The sequence below is a fragment of the Cricetulus griseus genome (genome assembly GCF_003668045.3).
Source record: "Cricetulus griseus strain 17A/GY chromosome 1 unlocalized genomic scaffold, alternate assembly CriGri-PICRH-1.0 chr1_0, whole genome shotgun sequence".
In the NCBI taxonomy this organism is placed as follows: Eukaryota; Metazoa; Chordata; class Mammalia; order Rodentia; family Cricetidae; genus Cricetulus; species Cricetulus griseus.
The window spans coordinates 76029006-76052478 of record NW_023276806.1 but is presented as its reverse complement, the minus strand read 5'-3'; positions in this window follow the sequence as shown (position 1 = coordinate 76052478).

Here is a 23473-nt window from a genome sequence, read left to right as displayed (position 1 = left end):
CGTCACCTTAGATAAAAGTGGGGAAAAACTGTTAAAGAACTATTTCTTGGAAAGTATGTTGTATCCAGGAAATGGAACCAGCAATTTGCCCATAAAACAATTGAATACCATTAGTTATGTAACATGAATAAATATGCAAAACACAGTAAGTGTTTAATGCCAGACAAAACGCCTTTAACTCAGGCTTAAGTTATAAGGATTATTCAGAGGAGGTAAACGCAAAACACAGAAAACTGATTATCACCATGAGATGAGGAAAACTGTTAAAGGCTCATTGTTTAGTGGGTCTGGGGGTTTTGTTGAGAACTGATATAAAAGTTGGAACTAGACAGAGTTGACATTTCCCTAAAATTAGGGTTATAAAACCGCCAGTTGTATATTTTAAGTTTCAGTCTAACCTCAGTGTTTACAAACAGTTCGCAATTCTAGAGCTCAAACAGAATAATTTTAGAACTCACTATCACAACTTTTAGAAACTTAAGTTGTCGTGCAGGGCATGTAAGTATCAGTACTTAGAATGAACTATGAAGAGATAACTTGTGAAATAGCATTTACCTTTATTATAGCACATACCATATTTGTGGTTTTTTAATTTTAATATGTCTCTGTGAAAAGAAAACAATACTTCAAATATCATATTTTGATAATTTATTCTGTGGTTGTTCATGAATAGTTTTTTCTAATTTTTTTGACAATAGATTTTTTTTCATATGCTATGTTGGGTTTATGAGTCCCTTGTCCCAGGTCCTCTCCACTGTCTTCCCATCCAAATATACACTCTTTCTTTCCCTCTCCAACTAAACAACAAATGGCATCTGAAACATAATAATAAAATGTGATAAAATTAAAAATAATCAGTCTGACGAACAAGAATAAGGGGAGTAAAAAAGCCAAAGAAAAAGCACATATAAAAAGGATAAGTCTTCCTATGGGGGCATACACAAAGCCTGGCACATTCAGTTGAGACAGGACCTTATCATTTCTAAGGAATGCATGGGAGTGCACTGGGGGATATGGGGAGGGAGAGGAGGCAAAAGAGGGGAACTGTGGTTGTTATGTAAAATGAAAAAAATGAGTATATGTGTATAATAATAATATATGTATAATTAAAAAACAGAATACGAAACAAAAAAGAAAAAGCTTGTTTATACAGTGGAGCATTATTCAGAAGTTAAAAAAAGGGGGCGTGGCATTGATAGGTAATGGCAAGAAAAAGTCATTCTCCAGAGAAGCTAGGAAACAAGAAGGACCCTAAAAGAGAAACACATGATTCCCCGGAGAAGGGGAAAAGGACAATATCTCCTGAGCTAATTGGGAGCATGGGGGCAGGGAGAGGAATTTAGGAGAAAGAGAAGGGGAGAAGAGGAGGGTTCGATGACATGAGGGACCAGGAAGATTCAGTCGGGAGAAGAAAAGAGGAGAGCAAGAAAAGAAATACCATAATAGAGGGAGCCATTATAGGTTTAAAGAGAAATGTGGCACTGGGGAAATGTCCAGAGATCTACAAGGATGACCCCAACTAATATTCTAAGCAATAGTGAAGAGGCTATCCTAAATACCCTTTCCCTATAATGAGACTGATGACTACCTTATATGCCATCTTAGAGCTGATGGAAATAGAAGCAGAGACCCACAGCTAAACACTGAGCCAAATTCCTGGAATCCAGTTGTAGAAAGGGAGGAGAGGTGAGCAAAGGGGTCAAGACCAGGCTGGGGAAACCCACAGGAACATCTCACCTGAACAAGGAGGAGCTCATGAACCCCAGACTGACAACTCAGAAACCAGCATGCGACAGAAACATGCCCCCTGAACATGGGTATGAGGAGACCTGGGTAGTTCATTGGGCCTCTGGGAGTGGAACTAATCCCTAGTGTATGAATGGACATCGTGAGCCCATTCCCCATTAGAGTGATACTCTCTCAGCCTAAGACACATGGCGGAGGGCCCAGAGTGTGCCCCAAAAGATGTGACCGATTTTGAAAATCCCCCATGGAAGGCCTCGCCTTTCTATGGAGCAGAAGACGGATAGGATGGGTGTCGATGGGGTGCATTAGAGGATGGGAAGGAGAGAGAACTGGGATTGATATAAAAAATAAGATTGTTTCTAATTTAAATTTTAAAATTTAACAAAAAAGTCATTCTCAGTGAGGTGACCCAGATCCAAAAGACAAATATGGTATGTAATTCTCTTATATGTTCATCTTAGTTGTTACATTTTCAATAATCAAGATGCAATCCCTATAACTTCAGAGATTAGGTATAGAGTAAGAGACAATAGGGGGAAGACATGTTCTTCTTGGAAAAGGAAAACAAAATAGCTAGGTTCATGGATAGTTTTAATTGTTGCCTAGTTACTTTATAACTCTACTGCTGTGTATGAACCTTGGATAACATTGGATAAGATAGCTGTGGGAGGTCACAGCCACACTGAATGATCAAATAGCAGAAAACAGAAGGAAAAAAAAGAAAAGAGCCCCAAATAAGAGGCATCTTAATTCATATGGCTAAAGATGGTTGGCAAATTCCCTTTAGGAAATTAATTTCACCCTTTTATTTCTAGGACTTGGAGAGTAAAAGAATGTGCTGATATGCTGATTTGCATCAAGTGAAGCATTAAATTTCATGATTTACTTGTTCGTGGAAGCATGAGGAATCAGATGCAATAGCCCTACCAAGAAATGGTATTTGCAGCACATTTAAATATTCTTATCCACTAAGCCAAAGGGAAAACTGAAGATTAAGCTTGGTACTTTATTACTATAAATCTTGCCTCTCAGGTTATGACCTTCTTTCTTTCATTTGAATTTTGCAGCTTCCAAATGTGTCATTGATTTTCTTACAACATATAAATTCATCTGCACATAAACCAATTGGCAAATGGGATTCTATTCCTAAAATTAGATTTGGTTCTCTCAGTTTAGTTGTTAGAATCCTATTACCGGTCATTTCCTGCCAAACACATTACCCAAGCACTAGAGTTCATGATGCTTAGAAAAAGTTATGCCAAAATGTGTTTGTCTTCATTTTGCAATACTATTGCTTTAGGCATCATTAAATATCTGTTTTTTGATGGAATCCATTTGCTTTACTAGCAATATTTCCTACTGATTCACAGTTTGCACTATTTCATCCACAGTTTCTGCAAGAAATCTAATTGGAGTATTAATAACAGAGAGTTCTTTTTTGGATAAAATTATGTCTTGTATCTGCTATGATTTGACTGTCTCCCTACACCTCATGTAGTTCACCATGTTGCATTATTGGTAGAGAAGGGTACTTTAAATGGAGAGACCAGATAGGAGGCCTGTGGTTTTGGGCATGCTTCCAGAAGCTAATTCTTATGCAGCTTCTTAGTTCTCACGAGAAAGCTGTTCTATACTGCTCCTGTTTTTGGGTGGAAATGCTGACATTTTCAAGTCTCAGATGATGCAGCCCAGTGAGGGGGCACCTATTGACCCTTATACTTTGAATCTGCAGAAGTAAGAACTAAATCACCCTCACAGGCCTATGTCAGGCATTTAATCATTGTGATGAAGACCAGGCTGATTCAGAACCCTTGTGTCTACAAAGTATGCAGCTCTGACATGTATCTTATTCTCAGACAAGTAAGAAAGCATAGTGAGACAAACTGGTTCTTTCGAATTCTAGTTAATGAGTTTTATGTTACTTTAATTTCTTGTGATTTTATTTACTGCACAGTTACCAATTAGTCTAGCATAAAAACAAAAAAAACATATATTACAATCAGTCCTGACCTAAGAAGATTCCAAGTATGAGAAACTGACAAAAATCAGTAAAAGCTTATTTAAATGGCATATCATTACTGTATGTCATATAAAAATTCTAATAAAACACAGAAATGAATTTTAGCTCAAATCATGAGGTAAATTTTAAGGAAATTCAGAAATGATGTCAAGAAAATCATGCAATTACAAATGCTTTAGCAACAGTCAGACTCAATACTGCATATAAGGATAATAAAAATAAGTAGAATTGACAAAAGACAAAGGGCAAATCTAATAATGCCAAACATTTTTATTTTTTAATCTATTAAAAGTTTCTTATAAAGAACTTGAGATGGGAAAAGGGGGGAATACTAAGAAAATAAAAACAAAATTTACCAGACCAAATGTATAGAATATGTCTGAATGAACTTTGTAGAGTTAGAATAGGCATTCTGAAGCTGTGGATCTTTACACTGGTCTTCACATTTTCACAGCAAAATATTTTAATGCATTTATCCACAACCAAAAAAAAATGAAAATCCCATGACATAAGTAAATCCAGAAACCCAATTATATTTATATCATCTTCACTATTTAAGTACCTATTACCTGTATTCAGTCATTCATTATCAACTAATATTTACTTTTTTGTTTTCCTTTCTGTTTGTTACAGTGTACATATATATATATATATATATATATATATATATATATATATTCATAAATACATTCATGCATATACATTATGTTATAGAATCTGCATATATGAAAAAAATGTTTAGGCTTTTATTTTTGTGTTTGTATGACCTTTCTTAATATTATATAGTCTAAGTTTTAAGTAATTCAATCCACAAAATTTTAAGAATTTGAAATTTAGTGTAGTCAGTTAACCTAGTCAGTTTAAGAAATTTCTGGAATTTTTGACTCTTACTTTTTCAAAAGAAATGTGATAAACAATGTGGTGATATAAGTATGGCCCTTCCTAATTGCAGCTGTACATGATATTTTAGACACTGAGGCCCTAATGAGTCTCATCCAGTGAAATGAAAAGTACTTACATTACCAAAAAAGACAAAACATCCATACACGCATCATGTAGAACCTTGTGCGGTCAGAAAATCTGCTTCCTGGGGTAGCTGATGAGTATGAGGTATGATGCCCTTATGACTGTTTTTCATGGATGTCTTAGGTTTCTATTGCTGTACTAAAACATCATGACTCAAAGGAACTTGTGGAGGAAAGGGTTTACTTCAGCCTAAAGTTGTAATTTGCCCTGAAGGGAAGCCAGGGTAGTGATTCAAGGCAGGCATAGAATCAAAACCATGGAAAAGTGCTATCTCCTCAGTTTGCTTTCATATAGCACCCAGGACCACCTGCCTAGGGGTAGTACCTCACACACTGGCCTGAGTCCTGACACATCAATCAATAATAAAGAAATTTCCCCACAGGCTTGACTACTTGATAATGTTATAAAAACATTTTCTCAGTTGAAATTCCTGCCTCTCAGATAACTCCAACTTATGTCAAGTGGACAAAAGAAAACTAGCTAACACATTGAATGAGTCTCAGCTTATTATCTGTTTACCAGGCTTAATTAGGGTAATTAAAGAATTTTCATTTTCAAATTACCATGGTTTGAAATTTAAACTACATGGTAATTGTATTTATATATAATTTATTACAGTATGAAACAGACTGTAGATCCAGTCTGAGTAGATAATACAGATGAGAAAATTTTGTACTATTGTGTTTGGTTAAATTGGAATATGTAATGGGAGGACAGCATAGAGGTTGGGACATTAGCAGAGAATATTAGCACTAAAATATTTCACAAAAGTAATATGGATACCTATTATACCTAATTCTAGAATATACACATACATACTGAAACATGTATGAGTTAAATTAGAGTAACTCTATAGCTAACACATTTATAAAATGATTGCCAGGAACAGGTTACATTTTTAAGATTCATTGGCCAGTGAGGTCCCATAGATTTCTCAAATATTATAGGTTGTTGACAAAACTGTTTGTTACCCTCCAGAACTTGATACTAAGACCCTACTGCTGAAGAAACCATACACTTTAGCCATCAAAATGAAGATATAAAGCTTATAGTAACATGGAAGCCTCATTTGTACTTGCTAGCTTTCATAGTCATGGAAGGTACTATGCCTGCTACTAGAAACTTATCAACAGTCTTACCCATCTATGAATTACATAAACTATAATAATTACTACTGGCAATATATTCCTACTTGTGCAATACTGGCACAAATATCATAGGAGTAAGCAATCACTAAATGCTTTGAGATAACTACTGTTCCACTAGGTGAAAACCATATCAGACATTATTGTTAGGTCAAGAACCTGTTACCAGACAAGTCAAAGACTTGTGAAGAACATGCTAAAATTAATCTGAAAAGCTGACATAGTATAAAATCATTCCTAGTGACTTGTTATAGCCTTAGATTAATAAGCCACTCAACTCTCATCAGAGAGCATTTACTTACAGTGAATGGAAATTTACACACAGATCCAGAAATTATCAACATTCAGATAATAATTGACTATGGAATGCTTAACTCTAAATAGAACCACTATATCATGCCACCTCTTTCAAGGTTCAGGATCTATACAAACTAGTGGGAGGAAGACTACAAAGCCAAAGATGTAGTGGGTGACTGTAGGGGAAGTTGTAGCCACGTCTACTTAGGGGCTGGCTACAGGTGTGCCTGACCACGCTTGTGAGGGTGTGGTCAGAGTGACGCAGTGTGACTGCGTATTCTCTTTCGGTTTCACTTTGCTGCTTGCTGTACAGACTGCTGATATTTCTACCTGACTCCGTATTGGTAATTTCTCACTATAGGTGACAAGAAAGAACAGTGTACCCCCAACACAGCAGATCACCTGCACCTATACACTCATTACAATTATAGCAGCATTTCCTGTGCAATAAAACCTGTGCAAGTCCAAGATAGACCATTCCCAGAATAGAGGGGGTGTACCTCTCATAGCTTAAGGAGCTACTGGTAATTGGTACCTGCTGGGAGAAGGAGAGTCTACTTTATGTAAAAGTGTATTCCTTGGTAAATTAACTGTGATTTTTATGGCAGGCTTCATATCCAAAGATATATGGGCAGTACAAATGGACCTGACTGGTACAAAAACAAATAAGGTATACAAAGTTGAGTGGGTAAGGAACAGGATAGATCTAGGAAGAACTGATGGAGGGCATGAATATAATCTACATACATTATATAAAATTGTCGAAGTACTACTAAAAACCAAATTAAATTTAAAACATTTTTGAAAAAGGAAGGATGACAAATCAGAGATGAACATAAGAAAAAAATTGAGATTTGCTTATACAACAAAGTTGTTTTACTAAGGGTTAGAGAATAACTAATCATGAGGCAAAGAAACCAAAGACAAAGGCATTTTTAAAATATCAGAAGGTAAATTATACAAAATAATACAGATATCAAAGAGATTGAGGACCAAGATGGGTTCAATGTTTTTATGACTAAAATTCGGGTAAACTTGAACTATCACACAGTGTTCTCTGCCCCCATTTTTATTTCAAAATTGTTATGTATCTTTATTTTTTCTAATTTTTAAATTTTAATTAGAAAGATTATTTTACATGTCAATCCCTCCTACGCCCCCCCCACACACACACACAACTAACATCCTACCTATCCCATAACCTTTCTGCTCCCCAAGGAGGGTGAGACCGTCCATGGGGGGTATCTTCAGAGTCTGTCATATCCTTTGGGATAGGGCCTAGGCCCACTCCCTCGTGTCTAGGCTCAGGGAATATCCTTCCATGTGGGATGGGCTTCCAAAGTCCATTCCTATGCTAAGGATAAGTAGTGATACACTACAAAAAGCCCCATAGATTTCTGAGGTCTCCTCATTGACAGCCATATTCAAGGGGTCTGGATCAGTCCCATGCTGGTTTCCTAGCTATCAGTCTGGGGACCAAGAGCTCTCCCTTCTTCAGGTCAGACATTACCTCAGAGTAAAGCATTGGTATAAGATATTCTAATCAAATGGACCCAATAAATGAACTGGGGTAGCTATCCAGCTCATTAGACTTTAAACTAAAATCAATCAAAAGAGATGAAGAAGGTCATTTCATACTCATCACAGGAAAAATCCATCAGGAAGAAGTCTCAATTCTAAACATCTGTGCCCTTAAAGGTGTGTCAGTACACAATAGAAATGCCTACTCCTTTGTTCACTGTTGTTTTCTTTACAATAGCCAATAATGGAATAAACCTACATGCCCATGAACAGGAGAAGGCCAAAAAATGTTTTATAAAGAACAAAATTATACCATCTGAAAGAAAATGGATGGAACTGAACATCATTGTATTGAAAGATAGAAGCCATTCTGAAGAAGACAAAAACAGTAATTTCTTAGATATGAGTTGCAAAGTAAAACACGTGAGTAGAAAAGAGTCTTTGAAGAGGAAAAAATGTGGAAAGATGGAGGACAACAACAGAGGTAATGGAAGTCAAATGGATCAAAGTATGTTTTGTACCCGTGTGAAATTTTCATAATGAAACCCTTCAGTCTAAACAATTAATTCAAAATATTTTCAAGTGGATTTAACCTTTTGTGTTAGAAATCTATGGACCAGGTAGCATTCAAAGAGGGTCAGGAAATATTTAAGACACACTGGACAACTGAATGCTCAAATAATACAGGTTCAGGATCAAATGTGGAGATAAAGCCTTAACAGGCAAGGACTAAGAATCTCAAATAGAAATTTTCATTTTGATAAAGTTGAACTCCTGAGGAAAACAAAATCAATGCATTGTTTGAAGGAAAAGAAAATATCATGTACAGATTTATTTTCCATACTAACCTTAGATCTCTCCAAATAAAAAGTATATATTAGAGTGAACACACAGAGCAGCCTTGTCTGGCTCTTTCTCTATTTACCTGGCTTCTCAGACTCTCTTCATGTCTTCCAGGCTTCTCCGTTCTGAACTTGTCTGCTCTAGCAAAAAATAAGAGCTTAGTCTGCAGACTACACACAGCACTAAACACAGTAGGCAGAGATTTCTGGTCACAGCCACTGACTCCAAAATAAATGCACAGAGACTTAATAATAATATAAATGCTTGGCCAATATCTTAGGATTATTACTAACTAACTCCTACATTTTAAATTAACCCATCTAATTTATTCTCTGCCATGTGGTGGAGTCTTTATTTGCATGGCACATTCATCTACTGTTACCTCTGGGTCTCCTGGTGACTCCAGACTCCAACCTTCCTTATACCATCATACTCAGTTTCCTGCCTAAATTTATCCTGTTTAGCTATTGGTCAGTCCGGTTATTTATTAAACCAGTCACAATGACATATATTCACATAGTGTAAAAGAATGTTCCACAGCACAGCACTAGCTGTGCATCTAAAACAAGCAACTCTTGACCGTCTGGGGAAATCTTTTGTTTTGGAATTATGCCTTGCTTATATTTCTGAAATGAGTAAAATTTCATATTAGTCAGTGAATATAGAAGTTTTGGTGTTTTACACCATGAACAGTTCCCCTAATTCCTCCCATGTAAATTAAATGAAAAACAATATGCACATGTATATAACCACTTGATTGAGGAACAGGAAAGGGAGATGATTGCAAAATGCCTTATTTTTGGTAACCAACATGGAATGGTGTAGCATTTGTATTACTTCAAAGTCAAGAAATAATTAAAAAGTTATCAGTAAAACTTAATGCTATTATGCTCATGACCTAAGGGTTCTTAGAGTAGTGCTGTTGATATTGTAGCATAAATAGGCATTAAAAGCCTTTTATGAAAGAACATTTAGTGGTGTCAGGTAATATTTAAAGCAAAGTTTTTTCTAAATCAGTTTACATTATATCTTGTATTACTATTGCTTTATTGAAAAAATTAAAAGTGTGCATAATTATGAAATGGAGAACTGGAAATATGGGCTTTAATACCTGGCATTGTAACAGGATAGGATTATAGTTAGCTTGTGGAACTTTGCATATAAATTCAATAGTTTCTAAACTGGGTATTTACGTTAAGTTTAAAAGCACATATAATTTGGCTCACTGGTCTCTCTATAATGAACAATTATAAATCCATGTATTAATATATTCCTGTGAACAAACAGTACAAAAAGTTTTCTGAAATAAAGTGCTGTGGTATGAGAAAACATAATTTTACAACAAATATCAAGCCTAACTTGCTATAATGTAATTATAATTTAATTCATAAACTTGGCTGCTCCCGAAGATGCCACAGTCAGATTTTGCTGTGTTAGAAAAAAAAAAACTTGACCATTCAATAATATTATCTGCTAGGACCTTTGATAAAGGCACACTGTATCATAAGAAAGAGTTCTTCACTAGAACTTAGCTGCAGTATGAAATTTTAAAGCATATACTAACACAAGCTAGTGTTTCAGGAAACTATCAGGATAATGGGTAGAGGGTTTTGGTACACTTCTTTTTACCAGAAGACCCCAAACCAAGGAGAAAAGAGAATGTGAATCACCAGGGTGTTTGGAGCAGAATGCCAGACCCATAGAGCAAAGGTACATGATGTTCATGTAAACTGAATTCTGCCACGGCACCTCTCCCTTTTTCCAGAATAAACACTGACCCCAAAAAGTCTTACTTGGCAGGTGAATGGTAAGACAGAGGTTTTAAGCAGTCTGGACACACACCCTAGATACCTGAAACATTTGTTGTAGGAAAGCCTCCAAGTCACATTGGCCCCAATCCCAGAGTAGAATCATGGGCTTGGCATGCAGAGATCCAGGGAAAGCAGTCATCCAGATCTACCTAAACTTTTACTGCCTCAGGGGCAGCCAACTAACTCCATTTGGGCTCACTGTTATAGTCAGGCCCTGGTGTGACTTTAAGATACTGACAGATAGGTAACCTTATCAATTACTCAGTACTGTATGGTAATCCCATATAACTCAGATACCGATGAGTGTCATACCTCTGCAGCTGTGTTGCTCATCATGCTGAGAGTTGCCAGGGCACCCACCTGCAAAGAAGAACTGCATTTCAATTGGCAACACAAGGCCATGACTCCTGCAGCCCAGGACGAGAAACTGGCAATATTGATTGCAGCTGACCAGCTATATTGACACACTAAAACCCCACCTGGATCAACAGCCCACATAGAGTGTGCATCCATAGGAAACATCACTAGAAGAAATTCCTTTACTAAGGAAACCAGAATAAAATATGTAAAGGATATATCAGTATCATAAACACCAGAACTTGACATTGGGCATTAGAGAACAATTAAACAATGGGCCCCAAATACAGGAAAAATCTAGGAGTTGTTCAAAGTAATAATTTAACAAACTTAATGAGATACAAGGGGTATGTAAAGGTAAGTTATGGGTTCTTTCTAGAGCTCAAAAGACAAAAAAAAGGATCACACAGAAACTATAAAGATATAAAGAATGGCCCACATTCTGATTGGGTCATTCTATAAAGAAGACCCACGTTCAGGTCTTTTTAGTTATCACCACACATGCCTATTGTGTCCAGCTTACAGTATGAAAATCAATTCCAAATGTTAAGAACCACCTCATCATGTTGTTATTGCAGTGATATAATTTTTCTTGCTCTATTTTTCCAGTTAATAAAATTTTATTGTTTTTTAATATATCTGAAGACAAGAAACTTAAGTGTGTATTTACATTTGTGCACACTGCAATAGGCATAAGTCCATCATGTAGGGAAGGTGTAAAAGAAGCAAGTTTTTGTCATCACAGCCATAAAACAGAGGACAATGCTTAAACCAAGGGCTCTTTTCTCCCTGTGCATATATCTGAATTTTCTTGTATGGAATGCTACACTATGCTTCATTAACCACCTCTAGAAATATCTTCACAGATGAACTTAGTGGTATCCTTCACTAATCTCCTAGCACTTATTAATATAACCAACTCTGCAGTATTGGATGTTAAAAGTCCTTCCCCTGAAACCTGAATCCTGAATACCACCTTCAAAAAGTCATATCTAATAGGATAGCCATTAGACTAAACATAGCTCTTAACAGTAACTGAGGTAAAATGTTGAAAATTCTACCACAAAGAAAGAAAAACATAAAACAAAATTATAGTAAATGTAGATGTGCTTTAGAATGTATAAGATGAATGAGAATAGACCCTCTCCAAGCCAAGCTACTCATCACCATGGCATGAGTCATGTTTGTAATGTTGATGGAATCCTGCAATGAGAATTTAGAATTCCTTGGGAAAATCAGCTATTCAAATGAGAAAGATAGGAAAATCACACCAAAACAATACACAGAGTCACAAAACAACAAAGATTATAATTGGAAAAAAGAGAGAAAAAACTTAAAACAAAAAAACCAAGAATTTTAAAAAGTTTATTACTTATCAAAACTAACCTTGAGTGTAAACAGAATAAAATTCAGAATTACAAAACATGAAATACCTAATATCAGATCCAACTATTTGCTGCCCACTGAAATTGATGTTACCTCTAAGTTGTATATGGACTGGATATTTTCAAATGGACAACAGTTATTATGATAGTGGGAAGCAATTTGAACAGGTACCACTGAACTCCAATAAAATAGACTGCAAGTCTCATCCTGTAAAAGGAGAAAATATCACTGTATAGGGATAAAATAACTAAAAAGAAAGATAATGAAAAACTAAAACACCCAATGATCCAAAGCAACCAGAAATAGATTTGACAGGAGGGATAGTCTCTAGTTCAACAATCATTGGGAATTCATACCCTACTTTTATTAATAGACCAGAAATAATCATGAAATAAACATTTGAGTTATACTATACTAAAAAACACAAATGGCCCTGGGACTTCTACAAAACATTCAGCAATAACTGAACATTTTATATGTTCATCAGAGCATAGGATGTTCTTGAGGATAAATAACAGGTTTTAGAGCATAGAAAAATCATGAAATTATAGCCATTGTTTTCCAAGATACCAATAATATAAGATTATAAATAAATCCAAGAAACTTGGAAATTGTCTACTGAAAATAATTCAATGGCTAGTGAAAAATGAAAAAAAAAGAATTTGAATAACCAACACAGCCTGTGTGATAAAACAGGAACAGTCCTAAAAAGAAATTTCACTCATATGACTTTAAGTTTGGAGTCTAAGCAAGTGTCAGTGTGGTTAAATGTATTGGTTGTGCAACTGGCAATCTGGAATTTGTCTCTATTTTTGTTTTCTCTTCACTGCACCTTCCAAAATCTCAGATCTATTCTAAGGATGTCTTTCTTCTTGGTAAGTTTCTGTCTCTCTCTCAGTAGCTCTAAACACATTGCATTATTTTCTATAGCTACTATTCAAATGCCAACTATTCATCTTTGTAGACCAACTTTACTTCATATACAGACCTGTAAGACAATTACTATGCTAAAGACGATGTGACTATGATAATTATCTACTTTTGCCAGCTTACGTAAAATCCTTGTGAGTCAAGAATAAACAATATATGATGGTTATAAAATGGAGAACAATCTGCTTACTTTTAATAAGATGAAGGAACAATTAGTTTTAGTAGTTGGTTGACGACAAAGAAAAATTCACAGGGAATTAAAAAAAAAATCCTAAATGCCCCTCCATAAAATGGACAGCTTCTAAGCACACCTGCAGCAATTGGTAGGAGTCAGACTGCAGGAGATAAGTAGGTATTTGAAAACTATTTATCTGACCAGACATGATCTATGAGCCACAATAAATTCAGGAAGTCAACAACATAATTTTAATTGTGATAATTTTAATAAACATTTTCAAGAATACATGTAAGTGGCCAAAAGGTATATGCAATATGTCCAAAATGACTAATCATCAATAATTTCATACAGAAAACCACAATTGCCTGAAAGGATGTGGCAGAAAGGAAATCCAGAGTAATATTAGTGAGAATGTAAATTAGTGCAGCTATTGTGGAAAATAGTATAGATGTCCCTCCAGAAATAAAAATTACTATGCTTATCAATTCCACTGTGAGTACAGAATAAACCCAGAAGAAATGAAATGTGTATCAAAGTAACATCTTCATCCCCATGTTTATTGCAGTACACACATTACACACACACAAACACACACACACACACACACACACACACACACCCTGTAATATTAGTGAGGCATTAAATGAAAAACCTTGCCTTTTGTAACACTGAGAAGATTGGAATACAGGTAGTATATGTTCTCTGTCACACATGTGGAAGGTAAAAAGTTGATCATGAATGCTATATGACTGAGTTGTATTTACTAAAGTCTGCAAAAATTGGGGAATGTGGAGAGAGCATAGTATATAAGACATTTGAATACAAAGAAAAACATATGATGCTGTATAACATAGTAACAACTCTTGTCAACAATATATTTATTTTTTTGGAATTAATATTAAAGAGGATGTAGAATGCCCCAACAAAATAAATGACAAGTGTTGGAGATGACAGGAATGTTAAAAACCCTAATCTGATTATGACAATACTGTAGCTTATTAAACTGTTAGACTGAACCCAGTTCACTTTTATTATTCATGTTATTTAAAACTATAAGTGTTATGATAAAACTTGAGGGGCATCTTGGCAGATTACATTACAGGCGAAGGTTACCTACACAAAGGACAAACAAGCCAGGCAGACAGAGTTTAAGTGAGAAGATTTATTCGAAAGGGAAGGGGAGAGGAAAGAGGAAAGAGAAAAAAGGTAAGAGACAGAGAGACAGAGAGACAGAGGCGGGGACAGAAGAGAAGAGGGAGACAGGAAAAATCCTGTCTTCCCCAAGGGAATAGCAGAAAGGAGAGAGGGAAAGAGAGCAGGAAAAGACGACAGAGAAAAGAGAACATGGAGAGAAAGCAGAAAGAGAGCTGAAACAGAGCATAGTGGAAGCAAGTCTTTCTTTTAAAGGATTCTTTTACACCTGTGCCGACCAAGGTAATGCCTGAGTGCATTGTGCCAGATAACAGGGGTAGAGCAGCATAATACCTGAATCCTTACAATAGGCACATTTTTAAAATGAGCTGTTCAGTTCAGAATGTAAGCACAGTGGTAACAGAGTATAGAAATGGAAAGATGTATATACTGTAAAGGGTCAGAGAAATTTTGATATTATTTCTTTGATCATAAGGTTTTAATTTTATAAGAGACTCAACTTTACTATAGCCAGTGTTAATCTTATAAATCTGTAAATTCTACAGATAGGTTGAAGTCACTTTTATAAAAAAAAAACAATAGTCACATTTCTGTGGTGGCAGAGCTTCTTGCAATATTCACTGAATTGAACTTATATATAGAAGATTGGGTGTATCATTCCAAGGTTTAGGAGAAAATGGGTTGTCACATAGCTAAAGAATGTGGGAACTGATAAATATTTATACAAAGTAACATGCTTGAGGGAGTGCATTCTCCCAGTGGTAGAGGAGGTAGGAGGTCAGGACTTCAGCAGAGTATGTGACAGGGCAATTGTCAACTGCTTACGATATTTTATTATTCTGGCTTCACTCCTGTGGCATTCTAGAGAAAAAGTTACAATCCTAAACATAGAAGAATAAGTAATAAGTAGTCTTCTGAAAGCAGACTTATTTATGTGAAATATAAAAACATTCTCAACAGGTGGAGAGGCTACTTCAGAACATTTCAATAAAGACTACAAAGTCAATATCTCTTCTTAAAGTTCAGAAAGGAGACAAACAGGAAGCTAGCATACTGAAAGTCTTAAATCTCTTTCTGGAGATTATATTTATTCATGTGTGGAAGGAATGAAAGGAAAGTTGGGAGGGAGAGAAGGAAGGAAGAAAGGAAAGAAGGAAGTGAAGGAAGGGAGGAAGGAAGGGAAGAAGGAAGGGGAAAAGGGAATATAAAGTGTAAAAATATAGTGTATGGTGGCATGTAATTATGCTTTCAACCTCTCATAAACATTTATAGATTATGGGCCACTTGAAATCTGTCCAGGCTCTACAGTGACCACACAAGGCATCAAGAGAGCTCAGGAATGGGAAGAAAGGAGACCTCTGCTGGTATTTGAGTCTTGGGATGATGTCATTACATCTAATTCTGACTTTGGAACATTCTGTAATGATTTATGCAGCCTGGGTGATGTCTATATCCTAACCATACCATGAAAAAAGTTGTAAATAACAATGCCAGTTTTATAGGTATCATCTATGCTACAGGAGAGAGCTGAGGACAGTTTTACTGGCATCTTGACATTGTTCTGTCAACCTGTGTTTCAAACTGATCCAGCTTCTAGGACTATCTTGAAACATGATGCAGGATCATCCTTCAAAACTAGACATATTGTGATGATGAACATCTTCCAAAATATGTTGTCATTCCTGCCCTAGAGATACTAAATGTATACATCTAGTCCTGTGTTACAGGTACAGAGAAAATATATAGATGGTAAATTACAAGAAACAAAATACATATGAGATTTTCTGTGCACATCTAGGAAGACTGAACAAGTTGGTTTTCCAGCTATACTTACACAATGGAACTCCAAGAGCAAGGAGGCCCTCTGATCAATAATTCAGGAAAAATCATTCACACTAGACAGAGGCTTAGCTTTTGCTTTTAAGATTTATTGTACTTTTCAAGTGAGTATGCATATGTCTGTGTATGAATTTGTGTACATGACAGCATGTACCTAAGGAGGCCAGAAGATGTCAGCATCCTTGAAGCTGGAGAAATAGGTAGTGTGATCTGTCTTATATAAGTGCTGGGATCCAAGTTCTAGTCCAATGCAAGAGCAGTAAGTACTCTTAACTGCTGATCTGTCTCTCCAGCTTCAAATTCAGTGTTTTTCGGCATTGAAACTATGTCTATAAAAGATAAGCCAGCAGCATTGCCCAGGGGAAAAAATTGAATAGGTTTCAAAGCTGTGGAAAATGCTGCACGCCACTCAAAGGCAGCAGCATGTCACAATTCACACAGCATGAGCACAGTGAGAATAAGAAGGACACTGATGGCAAAATCCTGTCCTTAAACAGATTCTGGGGAAGATAGAAGAGAGTAAATTTCCCTACAGAATCACCAAAGAATACATTGAGAGGGTTGGAACATAGCCCGAAAAAGATGTGTCAAACAAGCCAGTCTTCACAGGCAAAGATGGGGCACACAGCCATAGTGACCAGTGACAACATTGGAAATGTGGGCCAGCCAACTAGAGAGCAGGGAGAGCCCAAGTTGGAATGCTTCCTATATTGCTAGTATGTTATATTTTGAATGACCAAGGTGATGTCAAGTGGCTAACAAATTTCTTTAGATTTGAGCAGTCAGGTCTTTAGAGTGAACAAATGCTGGGTCTTGAGTGTCAATGCACCACACTGAACCAAAAGGAGGATGGAAAGACTACATTAGTAATAAGCTAGCTCATTAGTGTTCTGTTTTACAAAGAAACAAAGACCCAAGGCTGGGGGGCCTCAGCAGTGTTCTGTTGTGTGGTACATACGCTTGAGTTTTATCCAGCAGATGCAGCCAGAGAGAGATTTTTCAGTGTTCCAAACACCTGCCAATGAATTGGTTTCTTTTTTCTATTCACTGATGAATATATGGGCTAGTTTTTAAATTCAGAGCTGTACAGAATTATGAGTGATTAAAATTGTGTGTTTGTGTTTGGTTTAAAATATGTAATGAGTGTGGGTTCCTGCAGACACCCAATGTGGGGCATTGTGCTCCCATGAGCTGCATTTATAGGCGGTTTTGACATGCCTGATACTGGTACAAGAAACCAAAGTCATGTCCTCTGGAAGAACAAATATTCAGCCCCATTTTAGAATTGCTTCAGAAAACATTTTGCTTCTTCATGTAGCATGAATAATAAAAACCCAGAGACAGATTTTGGGGTTAATGCTGAAGATCAGAGAAGCAAAGCAACCCAGCCACCAGAGAATTTTTACCTCTACCAATCTCAGACCAAAAGAGAGATCCTGTCCTTACATTGCTTCTCCAGACTGCATCTGGAGATTCCATGAATTCCCATCTACTCCAGCTTTATATTGCTGTCTCCACTCAGATACATCACTCCTGTCTCTACCTCCCTAGTTCTAGGATTAAAGGCATGTCCCCCCCAAGTGCTAGGATCAAAGGTATGAGCTATGTTTCTCTTTTAGGCTGATTCATTCTCAATTAGCCCACAGTGACCTTGAACTCACAGAGATTCATCATACTCTGACTTCCAAGTGGGTACCACCAGTGCCAGGCCCATTGTATGAATAGCTTTGCACTCTGATCTTCAGGCAAGCTTTATTTGTTGTATCAGAAACAAAATATCACCACACCTTCACTCATGTATTCTTCTTAAGATGATATTTTTTAGCAATGTTACTTACATTAATTATTACTTCTGATCATTAGTTACTTTGGAGAATTTGCTTGTTTTGTGCCAAATTCTGAACTATGTAGTTCATACTGGCCTTAAACTCATTGTCTTACCTAGGCTTCACAAATACATCTTGTCTACATGTTTTCCCAAATGACTTTCACATGCATTTCCTGTCTTCTAATCTAACTTGAGATGAGAGTGAACTTCCAAATGTACAAATCTTATAATAAAGAATATGTTTTGGAGCCAGGCATTGGTGGTGCATGCTTTTGATCCCAGCACTCGGGAGGTAGAGGCAGGTGGATCTCTGTGAGTTCGAGGCCAGCCTGGTCTCCAGAGGGAGTGCCAGGATAGGCTCCAAAGCTACACAGAGAAACCCTGTCTCGAAAAAAACAAAAAACAAAAAATTCACAAGACTACTTTGTTTACAATCCCCCACTATATTTACTAGAATAATATTCCATGTGACTTACCACAAAAGCATATTTGTAAAATTGACAAATACGTAATGATCATAAAAAGTGTGCATTAGATCCAAATGTCTGTGTGAATCAAATGTGCTCAAAAAGAATGAGTGGGAAAATGACTACTAAAGGATTATTTATTAAAAAGGCATAAATAATGTATTTCTATTATATACTTTGGAAGAACAAATATTTTCTATCATAAAGTACCCTATCTTTTCTAATAACTGAAACCTTTGCATGTCACATGTACATAGTTCTATATTGGTTCATGCTTTGCCATATTTTGTCAGCAATGCTATTTGATATTGCAATATAAACTTTTAATTAATAATTTTTATGAACCTCTATAGCCAGAAGATAGAATACTCACATCCTGCTGACAATGTCAGAGGAGTTATTCATACATTAGCTTTCTGATATGTGTGGAGGAAGGAGCTTTTGTTTTCCATGTCAATTTTGGAAAATTTTCCCTGACTGCTAATAGTATAGTTTCTGTTTACATATCACATTTTTATCTTAGAATAGAAAGTCTGTATTTAGAGCACTACATAACAACACCCAAACAAAGAAGATTGTACCATAACTTATAATTGGAATCACTTTATGATGTACACTATTGTCATTTCCAAGACTATTGTGGCCTCTATATTTTATCTAGATAGTAACTACCATTTCTAATAGTTCACAAAACTCCAAACTTCAAGTATCCTTTTATCAATCATAAGTTCTTTGATAATCAGAATCAGTCACAGTCTACAGCCAGTGAAATGTGTGCATTGCCATCTTAAAAATTTCAATTTACATACAACTAGCAGACTAGAAGACAAAATGTTTGAAAATCAACCAAACATGCAATGTTTTATATATCCTTGGTTTTAGAACCATGTTAATTAGCATTTTCACAATTAGCATAGTCAAACAAATAGGCCTGTCAGTGGCTGATCTTCTTATTCAGTTGGTTCTTCAGTGCAACATCTTGTTATTAGCAGTACGTGAAGTAATTTACAATTGAGGAACATAAACTTGGAAATTGTAGATATGTTAACAAATGGAATGAGGATCTCAATAAGATGAGAGAAATGGGAAAAAACCTAATAGCATGGGAACTATGATAGTAAATGAGATTAAAATAGAAACAATGGGCTCATGCCTTTAATCCCAGCACTCAAGAAGCCAAGACAGGCAGATCTCTTTGAGTTTGAGACCAGCCTGGTCTGCAGACTGAGTTCCAGGACATGTTCCAAAGCTACAGAAAAACCCTGTCTTGAAAAACAAAAACAAAGTGAAGTCAAGAAGTCACAAAATAGTTCTCTCCTAGTTCAGAAGTACATATATGAAAGGACTCATTCCTGTGAAAAGCAATTACTAGAAACATTAAACTATCATGCTGTGATAAATTTATGTAAGGAGTTTAGATAATGGTGCATAAATAAATAAATTAAAACTGGACAAAAGCTCTCTTAGTAGAAGAGCAGTCATGGCACTGTCAAGGCACCTGTCACAGTGATACATGGCAATTGAAGTTAGGGGCAGAATAATAAACAAATAATAATGTTTTTAGACATAGTAAAACCAGGGAAATTTCAGGAGCAAAAGGGCTGCATATGATGTTTAAAATTATATGAGATATCAACACAAAAGAAATTTTCTGAGCATGCAAAGGCCTTTTTATAATCTCTACCTAGGCATCTCAAAAGATTGGCATGTGATGTCATAATGCCATGTTCAGGGAGGATCTTGGTCATGGAATATCAAAAGCCTCAGTATCCAGGAATCCCATTGCTTTATGGTCCCATCTCTTCTAAGTTCTCAAATAAAGAACAAACCTTCTAAAGAGTCATGTTTGGCAGATGTGAATTCTAACAATATGAGCCATTCTTCCCCTCAAGTAGTATACAACTTTAGAAGTAGAAGTAGTTAGTGTCTGAATAAAGCTGCAAATAAATTGTTACCCAACTTAGCACATACAATGCTAATGAAAATACAAGCCATTTAGTAGCAAAAGAATTTGAAAGAAAAGAGAAAGTTCTTCTTAAATTCTGTGTGCTTAAACAAATAGAATGATAATTATACCCCACTCTAAAACTGCTCAACATTGAATTATCTGGTTTGATCAGTTGACCATTTCCTTAACCTGATTCTTATACCATCCAATAAAAGAAAGCAAATCAGAGAAGCATATCCTCAGGTAAACTTTAAACACGACAAGTAATCATAACTCAACAAGTAAAATCATTAGTAAGGAATTTTTATATATTCATGGTATATTTCTTAAAATCACTGGAAGAGCTTTATATGTACAGGAATGGATTTCAAAAGTGATTGAGGAGCTTTTTAGGAAGGACCACCATGAAGTCTTGAAAATGAAAACTATGATATCTAAAGATGAAAATGCACAGGGAAGGGTTAGTAATACAGTAAAAATACATAATATGGTTAAAGACAAGGATATGTGAGGACTGAAGTACAATATCAGCCTTAGGAATCAGAGTTAAATGCTAAAATCAAAGGTGAAAACTTGAACAACAGAAAAAAAATACTGATACAAAATGGGACAATGAGAAGACAATTTAGAAACAATGACCCAGAAGAAAATGGAATAACTTTAAAGTGTTTGAAGGAAACTATAATCAACAGAATTCTAGCTATATGGAATCTTTGATATTGATGAAATATATCCCAAGAAAAAAAGAAAGTTTTTATATCTGCTCAATATGAAATATCAGGAATCAGACTTCTATTACTTTATGAAACACACACTTGACAAAATATGTGCTTCATAAACATAATAAGTGCACATTAAATATATACCATAATGAGTATCAAGGAATGTTGTGTGAGGAAGGTAAAGGCCATGCATGAGTCTAAGACAGAAAGAGATCTGAGATTTGTGATGGCCTTTGTTCAATAACAGTGTCTAGGAGCCAAGAAAAAGCCAGATACCAAGCTGGGTTCACCATTACAGAAAAGAAAGGACACATAGAACAAAATTTATAACAAAATATCAAATGTTTGCAGCATTTGTAGAAAACTATATAGATATGACATAACTGTGGATAAATGAAACTGTGTACAATATATGTATAAAGATCAATGAAAGCTGTGTTAATTCAACTGCAGCAAGGACTTCATGGAGAGAGAATAGTCAAGCACAAAAGTTAAAATTAAAGTTGGCAAACTGTTTATACAGAAAGGTTTCTCCAACTTAAAATTGAAGGAGAAAATTAAGCATGAGCTTGGTAGAATAACATTATTACAATTAAGCTACAAGACATGAGGACAGAAGAAGTATGTCTGTTTTGTATTGATAACACCTTCTTCATCAGGAGTACTTCAGGATCCTAAATTGTACAATGACACCTTCAATATTCATGAAGCAATTATTGTCATAAATAAAAGGGAAAATGTGAACCTATAATCTCTGTCAATGAACTTTAATGCCCTCATATTGTAAACAGCATTATTGATTGGGCCACAGACAGAAATAAATACTAACTACTAAAGACAGATATAGAATATGTCTTTCTGGGTTCACTTCAGCAATACCATATATTAAACCATTATGCACATCTACACATATTAAAAAGACTGACATCATATGAAAGAGGCTTACAGTGAACAACCAGAAAGCCACATAAAATTAAATAAGCCATTAAAAATAGCAAGCGAAGGAAATATAAAAGATAGATAAATGCACACAAAACAATGGCAAGTAAAAAACAAAACAATTGGATGAAATGATTATGACTGATAAGCTTCACTCCTATACATGTGCCTAATAGGAGTAGAAACATGAGAAAAAGAGGAAGGAAAAGTAAAATGAGAGGAGAAAAAGTATGGTAAAAGAGGAGTGGAAAAGGTAGGAGTGTAAGTCAGAATGAGAGTGAAAGAAAATGAGTGGATAGGGGATAAGGATGGTGAGAGAGAAGGAGAGAACATGGGCAAAATGATAGCACAGAATGAATTTATTTAAAATAACCAATAAAAGAATGGACACAAGTATCTCTTTTAAGGAAAAGAGCATAAACCATTCCTGGCATTAGAAGAACTTAACACCATTCAGCACTAAAATATACAAATTATTTATACATTTTTAACATGAATGAATCTCAAACTTAGGTTAAATGAAAGAAACTAAGGGAGAATGTACATGAAGTTCTGAAACAGAAAAACTAAGGTACCATGATAGAATGAGAAACAATTTGGTTCTTGCCTCTTGTGAGTAGCAGTTATACTGGGAACTGTGGGTCGTGCTACAAATACATTTTGGCTTTCCCTTGGGTATCAAGGAATAATTAATTCACAACATCAAAGCTAGAGAACAATAAAAACAGTACAGGAATTTTCTAACAAATGGCAGTCACAGAGGAGAATTAACTTTGTACAAATTCCTTGTAACCTCCTATTAAGTCCACAACAGCTGAATATACAATCCAATGCAACATAAGTCTTCATTCTTTCTGAAAAAATTCAGTTTCAATGCAGTGATACATATGCTATATACCATAGGACAAAGGTCAGCTTTAATTTAGTTATAAATTAAATAAAAACAGGAATGTATGTATTTTGCTATTCTACATTTCTTTCTAAAATCTTATATAGCTATATGGAAAGCAAAATAAAAATATGTCATTAGGCATTCATCCACCTTGAGTTTCTTCCTCTCTCTACAGAAAGGGATAATGGATGTCTAATACACTTAATCCCTCGTAGTAAATTCAAAAGATACATATACACACTGGTAATAAGATCAAACCAGGATCTCAACATATTGTTCACTTCTCATGAAAATGTGAAATTTATCATGTACTAAGAGATGCCTAAGCTGTGCTCCTCAGGTACAGTCATATACTAAGATTGTAACTAAGGGGTCAAAATGTTCCTTAAATACATGCTTTAACTAAGTTAGAGTTCCCTAATTAAT